The sequence below is a fragment of the Triticum aestivum genome, chromosome 6D (genome assembly GCF_018294505.1).
Source record: "Triticum aestivum cultivar Chinese Spring chromosome 6D, IWGSC CS RefSeq v2.1, whole genome shotgun sequence".
In the NCBI taxonomy this organism is placed as follows: Eukaryota; Viridiplantae; Streptophyta; class Magnoliopsida; order Poales; family Poaceae; genus Triticum; species Triticum aestivum.
In genome coordinates, this window is record NC_057811.1 from 100,826,088 (window position 1) to 100,837,931 (window position 11,844).

Below are 11,844 nucleotides of genomic sequence, written 5' to 3' on the forward strand. Positions count from 1 at the left end.
TTGTGTTGTGATTGATCAGCAAGCATATCGAGCCGTGAACCGTCACCATCCTTTATTTAACCTTTAATCTTGAGTAGAGTACCAAGGATGCTTTCACCTACGTTCTTCTCTACGTGCATGACATCGATGCAGTGACGTACACGTAGAATCTCCCAGTAAGGTAATTTCCAGAACACCGATTTCTTCTTAAACACTTGATCCTTGGGTGTTAGTTTCACCGTCAAAGGGTGGTTCTTGCCAAGCACAATATTAATGTTTTTAGCCATGTTGTGGACCACCTCCCCTTCATAGGGTCTTGGGCCCGCACTTGCCTCTGCCGTATCATCAAATTCAGCTTTCATCTTTCGGTATGGGTGATTTTTCCATAAGAACGTACGATGACGCAAATACACTGTTTTGCGCGAGTTGGGAAGTCTTCTGCTAGCTGTCCTATCCATGCATGTGACACACCCTACATCTCCCCTTTGTTTTCTGCCCCGATGTGTTGCCTAATGCCGGCATATCTCGAATGGTGTGCACCAGCATCGCATTTAGATCGAAAATCTCCTTTCTGTAAGCATCATAACATTTTACAGCAGGCGCATCTATCCACACTGTCAGCAGTTCTTCTACCAGTAGCTGAAAGTAAATGTCGATGTCATTTCCAGGTTGCTTTGGGCCTTGGATAATCATTGACATCATAATGTATTTTTTCTTCATACACAACCAAGGAGCTAGGTTATATATGCACAGAAGCACCAGCCATGTGCTGTGATTGGTGCTCATATCGCCAAAAGGATTCATCCCGTCAGTACACTCCCCGAGCCTTATACTTCTAGGATCCTTGGCAAAATTTTCAAACTTTTTGTCGATTAATTCCCACTGAGCACCATCTTTCGAGTGCCTCATCAACCTATCCGTAATTCGCTCATCATGATGCCACCGCAACCTCTTTGCCTCTCTAGGGTTTGCAAACAAACGCCTCAACCTTGGAATTAAAGGCAAGTACCAAACAGCCTTGAACGGGATTCCTGTCTTGATCTCGTCGTCCAATTTGTACTTTTCCTTTGCTCTCCTGCGCTTGTATCGTGCATGCTTGCATGTGGGACATGCACGGAAATCTTTGTACTCACCACGGTACAATATACAATCATTCACACAAGTGTGTATCTTCTGTACTTCAAGTTCCAATGGGCAAACAATTTTCTTCGCTTCATACGTGTGCTTCTGGGGAGCACATTATCTTCTGGAAGAATATCTTTGAAAAGACTTAAGATCTTTGTGAAGCCCTTGTTTGATAGACCGTTTGCTGCTTTAAATCTAAGAAGCGCTAGGGTGGCACTCAACCTGGAATATTTCTTTTTGCAACCTGGATACAATTCTTTCTTGGAGTCCGCATCAATGGTTGCCAGATCCTTGTACCCAATCATATCCTTTTCTGGGCCCTCGAAATCTGCAATCATAGCAGCAAAATCTGGCATATCAAGATCGTCGTCATATGCGATGACGTCTTGGTTTTCCAGTGGGCGTTTCGGCTTTCCGGTGTTCCATTGGTAGCTTGACGCCTCTGCCCCTATGTTAGATTCAACATCCATGTGACACTGATCGGGGTTTGGCATCTCGCTGCCCTAGAGACTAAGTGCATCTGGACATCCACAAGTTCATGTGACTCTGTATTAGCACAATCAATACATGGACATGTACAGGATGTAATCCGCATCACCAATTCTCCTCTTTGTACTTTCAGCCAAATTCATGAACTCTGTCACGCCACTGATAAAATCTGCGGTTTTCAGATTCTTCATCCATCGAGATCGTTCCATCTGCAGCACACGAATCTATTATATATAAAAAGTAATATAAGAGCTAACCAGAAAAAAGGAAATAAACTAGAAAATTTCACAAAAATTAGAAACATCCTATCGTTAATTTAACACGGCATAAAATTACAGCCCTTTGATCTTCCCAATACCCTTTGGACATAAAACTTGATAAAATTTACCCACCAATGCCAATACGTAGTCTATACTAATCCTATTTGTGAAAAAAAAAATCTAGACTAACCCTCAACTCACCTCACGTCAAAGAGAAAAAAACTCAGCTCACCTTCCGTGTAAAAGGAAACCTAAACTCACCTGTACGCGCAGCCGCCTCCTGGCCTATCAAGCCAATCGCATCTCCCCCCTTACGATCCTGCACTCGCCGCCCTTAGTGTCCACAATCTTCCTCCCCAAGCTCAGCCAAATCTGGGATACTCGCCATCGCCCAGCACGACTCCCTAGCCATATTACTCATGTGTTAATCGATATACATGGATTTCAACACATCAAGGATTCAAGGGTTGGACAATGCACAACATGCATGGGCCGGCAACGCGATCATCATGTCCGGGCGTGTCCGGGAAGATTCCGTATTGACATCAGGGTATTTGTTTCCTTCTTTTTTCTATGAACTACTAATTTCATGGCCAATGTGTTGATGCATAATAAATAAATCTTATAGTTCGACTTCAGATTTCATTCTATATGTACTACTCATATCGCTTTGATGTGTTCTGAAAGCATCTTGCTACATATTTCATATGGATCACAACTCTGAACTTAGTGACTAATCTGCTGATGCAGAGTTTTGTAATGTTCATTCAGTTTTGTCCCTCTTGCACACACCTTATCCTCGCCATCGTGCAGTCCACTGATGTGTTTGCTCTTCCTCCCAGAGTTGTCGTTGCTGTTCAGATTGATCCAATGTTCAAGACCACACCTTCAGTCCACAGAGTTATAGTCTTCCAGATCACATCATAATCCATCGTGTACGTCCCCAGCCCCGCCTTCTCTGTCATCACTAATCAGTCTATGTTCTTCCTAAAGAATTATATGGACTCCCTGCATATGGATACGCATGACATCAATGAAGTAAAGGCGGGAAACGATGAGTGTTCAGTGATGGAGCGGAGAAGAATAAGATGCGTGTATCTGACCAAAGTACAGACCATCCATCCTACAATGGCTGCACGCTGCTGGAGATGGGCACGGTTTAAATTCATTGTGAGTGTCCAGCCTCGCCTTCTCTGTCATCACTCATTAGTTTGTGTTCTTCCTGAAGAATTATATGGGCTCCCTGCATATGGAGACACATGACATCAATGAAGTAAAGGCAGGAAAAGATGAATGTTTAGTGATGGAGCGGAGAAGAATAAGATGCGTGTATCTGACCAAAGTACAGACCATCCATCCTAAAATGGTTGCACGTTGCTGGAGATGGGCAGGGTTTAAATTCATCGTGAGTGTTTCTTTCATCAGGAAGACAGGAACTGCGAGTGTGGGAATTATTTTCGAAGATAATGTTCAAAATGTTCTGCTTGCTGCACGCAAGATGTTACAATCTTGCAACGGTGCACAGGAAGTAGAAGCCATGGCATGCCAAGATGGCCTTAGATTAGTAGCGACCTGGGCACACCATACTTTTGTTCTTCAATCAAGCTGTTGTGTAGTGGGGTGTCAGCTATTCAAAGCACGGATAGGAACCTGTCAAGACAAGTCCATCTACAAAATCAAAGTTGTAGGAACGGTAATCCCCTTGGTGGATAAAAGAAAATATACGTGAGACAGAGACACAGAGACACAGAGCAGAATTCAGTGGTTCACGAATTAGCAAACTACATTAGAGTTAGAGGTTCTGGTGATATGTCCTGATTTTGCATGGACAGGAGCCTATAGAAAGTGTTGTGACAAATGGTTGTAATTGTTTCCTAATTCAGCAAAGCTATATATTTGTTCCGTAAATTAAGTTCCGTTAAAGCTCTCTGTTTACCTAAAAAAATAGATTCACCAAATAGTAATACATTGTCGTGATCAACATGGTGGTTTAGTGCGCGCTGGGTGTTCTTCCAATAAGAGAAATGACTTGCAGGTAGGAAGAATGATCACACGATCTCTACTTTCTAATATGCACAGTTCACTATCTCTTCTGTTCATTGCCTAGAGTTATCGGCAGGACATGATCTCAAAGAATCAATTGGCAGGTTTGTGTACTTTACTGTGGCAGAAACATATTTGATTGTTGCTGAAACTTCTTCGCAGAACCATCCATTGTTTCGGCGAGAAATTCTAGAAGCTGCAAATATAAGGTTATTCATATGCCATATTTATCAAATAGTATTCCAAAGGGTAGAAAACTGAAGTGATATATAACTTATCATGTAAATGATGTTATGCTAGACTCTCTTATATGTATGATTTGGTTTTCTTATCGCCTCTTTATCAGATTAGGTTGTAGTATTTCACACAAGTGCAGATATACATAAAGCTCCGGATGTGGCTGCAGTAGTGATCTGTCCATTATGTATTAGTTTTTTATTGTACGTCGAATGTTTTCACAAGGCTACACAATTTTCATCCTTTGGTTCGCTTTCTTAGATATATAGCGCATTTCTTTTCCGGTAAAAAAAATCCTTTTCGGATATATAGCGCATTTATCTGATCTGATAATTGGTATGGATTGTACAACTATTTACGCGGCTAAAGGATATGCATTGCATCCCCATGGCAGGATATAAGTTACTCCCTCCGTAAACTAATATAAGAGCGTTTAGAATACTAGAGTAGTGATCTAAATGCTCTTATATTAGTTTACAGAGGGAGTACATATTTAGTTAACTGCATGTTTTCTACGGTACTCAGTTTAAAGAATTCGTTTGTCTAATTCAGTTATTAGCATGGGTATGAGACACACTCATATATAGTGAGGATAACAGAATATATCACTTGAACATTTAGTTTTATATTTTCCCCACCAAACCCCACGATCATGTCACTCTTTGGGCGTTGTTGTCGCTGCTGATTGTCGGCGTCAAATTCATATCTGATTATCATAGTGGAAAGCATATATAAGTTGTTCGAGATATTCGTACATGACTCCAACTATATCTCTTATACGAGATATAATGTACTACTCCCTCCGTTCCAAAATATAAGTCTTTCTAGAGATTCCAATAGATGACTACATACGGAGCAAAACGAGTGAATCTACACTCTAAAATATGTCTACATACATCTGTATGTTGTAGTCCATTTAAAATATCTAAAAAGACTTATATTTCGGAACGGAGGGAGTAATTTGAAGGGAGGCAATTTATGCATGCATGCTACAAATGCTCCTAATCTGATTTTTTTACACTTTACTCCTAATCAGTTCTATGCCACCTAGATTAAATTCTATATCTGTCCTGAAATCTCTGAAATTATGTACGTTCAGATGTAGAAAGTACTATATCCTATGGCTTAGTACTTTTTTATGGGGAGGTGGAGCACAATACGAATGTGTGTGCTCACATAAACATCTAACCATCAGGTTGTCTTGGTCAGCAACTGAGATAATAGTTCTTGGCACACAAACATGCATCTTCATGACTTCATCATAAGATGGAAGAACTAATCTAGAATGCATCGACTAAGCTTGGCCGAGCTAATTAACTTTAGCTTTGATCAGGCACTAATGGCACGATTCCACATTTACGATACTAAGAGAACTTATCTGCAATCTGATTGTTGTGCCATAGGTTCATTGCTTCCCTGTACTGCCAATCTTGCGAATATTCTGATTTCGATACAGATAACAAATCTAGATTCAGTTTTGAATTTCGAAAATCGGCAATTGTAAGTACTTTTTCAAGTCAGATTTGGTATAGGGTTTGAAAGCTTTCTATTCCATATGAATAGAGCCGAGCAGTCTATAGATTCTGAACATGGTGTAGTGTCAATGGATCTCTCTCTCTCTCTCTCTCTCTCTCTCTATATATATATATATATATATATATATATATATATATATATATATATTTGTGTTGCTATCATCTAATACTACATAATCAGTTTATCCCTGCGGTTACTATTTATTCTTTCATAAGTTAGTACAGCTATATTTGTCTTGAAATTTCCCTTTTAGTTTAATCTACAAAAACATAATAAATCTCTTTAAAAGAATTCTCAGTGTATTTAATCCATTCACTCTAAATCAGTTTCCCATTACTCTAATAAAAATAAATTGAAAAAATTAAAAGAAAATTAAGCAACTTCAATTTAGATAACATATGAGTTAGTTTATTCTCAAGAAAAATGTCTCTTAATGATTGCGAAATAATTATATCCTATATAAGACTAAAACATGAAATAACTTGATGTGCACTCAAAATATAACTACCACTCATAAAAATCATTACATATTGCTAGAGTTTTATCTTAAACAGAAAACAAATGCAAGCAAGAATTTAAAATATAATTAAAATTGTACATAATTATATTAATTACATCTTTTCATAAAAATATAATTAAATTTTGTCATCTTCAACAATATAATCAGAGATTCATAGTAATAGGTATTAAAATTTCACCTTTAGAAAATAACAATGTCTAAAATATGTATTATACAACAAAGAGTGTAATTAGGAGTAAAAACATGTCTATATAAAATTGAATTAAATATTTATAATATTTTTAGCACATTAAAGATGATGCCTTCGCAAAATAAAAAATTGGTAAACGGAATAATTATATCATCTAGCCTTTGTAAGTAATAGACTTTTCCTAAAGCATGATATATGCAATTTCTTTGACGACAATGTTCACTCATATATACAAAAATGTTAAATAACTTTATAGCATTATAAATTTCTATTAAAAATATAAACCTATAAGGATGTGACCAAGTTTTCTTTACGCAATGCAAATAATATGTGCCATTTTTCAACTGTCTAAAGTTCTAGCCCGCGCATCGAGCGGGCCACTTTGCTAATGGTAATTAAAAACAAAGCAACAACATTAATACATGGATTAACTGCTACCCAAAGATGCGTGCATAAATAACAAGGTTTTCTTTTAATAATTACCGAGGGCGCTCCATGTTGTTATCCAGACGTGCAATGAAAAAAATTAATGGCCAGTCAATTTACACGCAGAGTATTAGTATAACACTACACTTAGGAATTAAATACCTTAATTAAGTCACTCACGAAAAGAATACCTTAATTAATTAGTCGCGCGGCGACCTCCACCCAGCAGACAGACAAGCGCGATGCGGCGGCATGCCAAGACAGCTGGGTCGAGGAGCAAAGCTTAGTGCGGCTGCCGCCTGAAGTTCGGCCTCCACTATCCCGCCATCGACCGCGATGGATGTGCTCGAATCACGCCACTGCCGACCTCGATGGTTAAGCTCCTCCTATCTCTCGCCGCAGACCGAGGATTGACCTCCTATGACGCCGCCACCGCCCACCGACCGAGGATTGACCTCTTCTCCGGTAGCCGCTGCCTAGGCCGCCGCCGCCATCTCTATATGCAGAGCGGCTGGGTTTTTTTACGGATATCCGCGGAGCGGCTGTTTACACGGTATCTCACTGTAACTCAATTATATAGACAGGGTAGTACATCACATACGGTTATGTAACGACAACCGTGTCTAACCTACGTTGTCTTCTCACATGGTTTGGTGCGGAAATCGTGTGTGATGTTGTAATACCTAAGACAAACGACATGTACAAATAGTGTGCCGTATACAACATATATATAGTGCCATTAGTAGTTCCCGACCGTTAGCTTATCTCCATAGTTTCCCCATTTCCCCCAAATCCCTACATAGCCTCCAAATTCCCTCGCGTGGCGCTGACATTGGGGAATGCGGACGAGTGGTGCTGATGGTTTCGGTGCGGCTGCTCCTGCTCGTATCGCCGCCACGACGGCGGTCGCCGCCGAGCACTTGCCTAAGGTCATCAGAAGGCAGGTGTACTACGGATCCGAATCGTCCTGTCAGGTTCCAATCTATCCCGATCTTTTTTAGCATGTCCAAAGTATAGATCCTTGCTGAATCCGTCCTGAATGACCCCCCACCCCAGGAAAGCGATCTGTCGCCGGATCCGGAGCTTGACTCCAGACTCCCGCAACACGAGTTTGACTCCGAGTTTTGCGCCACCGAGAAGTACCAAAAGCTGAGTTGTGTGCACGGGCACACTCCCGCTCGACGTGTATGCACGGAGGGATTCGACATTGGCAGGCGGTTTCTCAGTTGCCCCTTAGAGGTTAGTGCTAATTAAGTTCATCATTTTACTTCAGTTAATGCCACCGCTCATCCAGAATACTATTTAACATTGGCAGGGATATGAGGCTTGTGCCTTTGTTAACTGGTTGGATGAAGAATGGCATGGCAGGGCTCGGAGTGTTATCACCAAGCTCGCAGAAGATAACGTAAAGCTGTAGAAGAAACTAGCTGATCTGGAATGTACAATGAATGCGATGAAGCAAGAAAGAATCAATCACAGGCAACAGATGAAAGCACAAGACAAGAAGGAACTAGCATGTGTAGTTGTGGTTGTCGCATTAGCCATGTTCTATGCGCTGTTTGCAATGATGATTAGGGGTTTTGTTTGACAGTATTGCTAAAGCACATCTAGATGTGCTCTAAGTAATGCACATCTTGGTCCTATGCCATTGATGTTACGCGAAGATTCGTGCAGATATCTTTCTTTGTCTTTTTTCTTTTCCTTTCTAGTTTGATAATTACTGGCTTTATCAATAAGAAGAGCTCAATGTATTGCTTGCCAACTGTCCTACTCCGTTCGTACCGATACCGGTGCATAATCCCAAAACTCGTTCCTTGTTTTTGTCCAGAAAAAGGAAACCAGCCAAATAGCCAATAGGAGTCTTGCGCAACCCCGGGAATTTGGAGCGACTCGGTACAAATAATTGCGGTTGATTATATCAGCTATTAGATAATACGTGAACCCCCGCTTCAATTGGCAGTTCCTCTTCTCTGCATACCCCGCTTAAGTGTCCACCATCTTCATCGTCCCCAGCAGGCCGCCCTACACACTGGCACACACTCTGCAGCCATGTCGAGCGACAGCGAGGACGACAGTTCGGCCAGCAGTCTGGCGCCCGATGATAGGTCAACATCGGAATCATTCCGCTCGTCTTCCATGCGTCCGGCGTCGAGGCCAGACCTCGATTATAGCCGGTTCATGGAAGGGACGCCACCTCCGGAGTCGTCAGACGACAACCAGACGGACGAGGAGCCATCCGAGGATGAAGAAGAGGACAACAATGATGATGAGGAGGAATGGTCGAATGAGGAGGAGGAGGAGGACGACAACAATGACGATGACGACGGCGGCGGCGATGAAAAGCCAACGGTCAGCGGCAAGGAGCGTCCTCGCCAAGACGATGTCGCGGGGCCATCCAACAAGAACAACAAGAAGCAGAAGGACTAAATTAAGCAGACTATATATATCTATGTTTATCCTGTCAATCTCATCGCAAACGGTTAGTAATATGTATTCGACAGAGATCTTCTATATTATCGCCAACATGTTGGCTTGTTGAACTGTGTGCCCTGACGAGCACACAATTCACAAAAAAGACCGTATGGGCTGTCTATAATGACCGCATACAATTCTGATTAACGACCTGTTTGTTAGGTATCACACACATCTTGTTACGCCGAATCATTTGTGTTCACCTCACTTATCACAAACGGTTCATCAGAGTGAACTGTATGCCGTATATCGCACACACCTTGATCTGGCTGCCCGTTTCTGTTGTTCTGTCTCATCACAAATAGTTCGTACAGATCAACCGCATGCCCCTCATCGCACACGCAACTAAAATCTAAACCGTGTTTGATGTATCATTCATCACAAATGTTTTGCACCTTTTTTATGGTTTTTGTACATCACCGTTTGTGATTAATGCATCGCACACATGTAGTGTCACGTTAGCAGCATCCTGCAGTAGTGTAGACCCCATCATTTTATCGTTAGTAGCAACGATACATACATGTCGGTTCCCCTTCTGTCACTGGGATCAAGCACCGTAAGAGCGAACCAACTACAAAGCACCTCTTCCCATTGCAAGATAAATAGATCAAGTTGGCCAAACAAAACCCAAATATCGGAGATGAAATACGAGGCTATATGCAATCATGCATAAAAGAGATCAAAGTAACTCAAATACTTTCATGGATATAAAAAGATAGATCTGGTCATTAACTCAAAGTTCATCGATCCCAACAAACACACCGCAGAAAGAGTTACATCATATGGATCTCCAAGAGACCCTTGTATTGAGAATCAAGAGAGAGAGAGAGAGAGAGAGAGGAAGCCATCTAGCTACTAACTATGGACCCGAAGGTCTACAAAGAACTACTCATGCATCATCGGAGAGGCACCAATGGAGGTGGTGAACCCCATCCGAGATGGTGTCTAGATTGGATCTGGTGGTTCTGGACTCTGCGGTGGCTGGATCAATATTTCGTCGACTACCCTAGGGTTTTGGGAATATTGGCGTATTTATAGTGCAATGAGGCGGTCCGAGGGGCACCTGAGGTGGGCACAACCCAGCAGGGCGTGCTAGGGCCTCCTGGCGCGCCTTGGTGGGTTGTGCTCTCCTCGGAGCACCCCCCAGGCATAGCTAGGGCCCATTATGTTCCTTCTGGTCCAAAAAAGCTCCTAAAGTTTCGTTGCATTTGGACTCCGTTTGATATTGTTTTCCTGCGATGTAAAAAACATGTAGAAAACAGCAACTGGCACGTGGCACTATGTCAATAGGTTCGTACCAAAAAAGATATAAAATGACTATAAATGATTATAAAACATCCAAGATTGATAATATAATAGCATGGAACAAGCAAAAATTATAGATACATTGGAGACGTATCAGGTGGCTAATATATTTCCATACTAGATGTGTTATTCTCAAGATGAGTGTTTATTCACTTGTCATTGCACAAGAGTAAGGCAAAGGTATTAGGGATTCCCAGTCCCGAAATGAAAAATGAATTTACTTTATGTTGTCAAATAATAAATTCCTTGGAAAGTGTTGGTATGGAAGGCACCCGTGGATACGGTTAGCCATGGAAAGTGAAAGTATGGTGGAAAAGGGAATAAACTTTATTTTCTGTTTGGGAACCGCCTATGATATATCTAGCATGGAAAGTATTGGGAACTACTCGATCATTTTCATTGACCGGAAAAGCATGCCACCCAAAATGTTTTATCTCTATCTTTTTCGCTTTGAGCTCTGGCACCTCTACAAATCCCTACTTCCCTCCGGGAAGGGCCTTTCTATCTACTTTATGCAATTTTTATTTTTACTTGAGTCCCCATCTTCTCTTATAAATCACCAACTAAGGGGCACTATGATCGTACTTGAGCATTGGGTGTAGCTAATATGCGAGTGTGTTTCATGAATGGATCATTGATTGATCATAATTGGCTAGGGATAACTTGCTTTAGTGTTGATATTCTGAAAGACATGGTTGCTATTTGATATGATTGAGTATTAAAGTCCTCATGTCAAAACTAGACTATTGCTTTGAACCAGATAAAAGCCCAAATGTCCATGCTACAAAAAGAAAGAACATGGGATAAACATGTTAGGCAACATTCCACATCAAAAATTCTATTTTTATCATTTACCTACTCGAGGACGAGCAGGAATTAAGCTTGGGGATGCTGATACGTCTCCAAAGTATCTATAATTTTTTATTGTTCCATGCTGCTATATTATCATTCTTGGATGTTTTACAATCATTTTATAATCAATTTATATCATTTTCGGGACTAACCTATTGACATAGTGCCAAGTGCCAGTTGTTTTCTGTTTGTTTTTTACATCGTAGGAAATCAATATCAAACGGAGTCCCAGTGTAGCGAAAAATTTTGTGGATTTTTTTGGACCAGAAGACATCCCGTGTGCCAGAGAAGCACCTGCGGGGTGCCCCGAGGGGGGGGGGACAACCCACCAGGGCACGCCTAGGGGCCCAGGTGCGCCAAGGTGGGTTTTGCCCACCTTGGTGGCTTCCCGCACTGCCTCTTCACTTAAT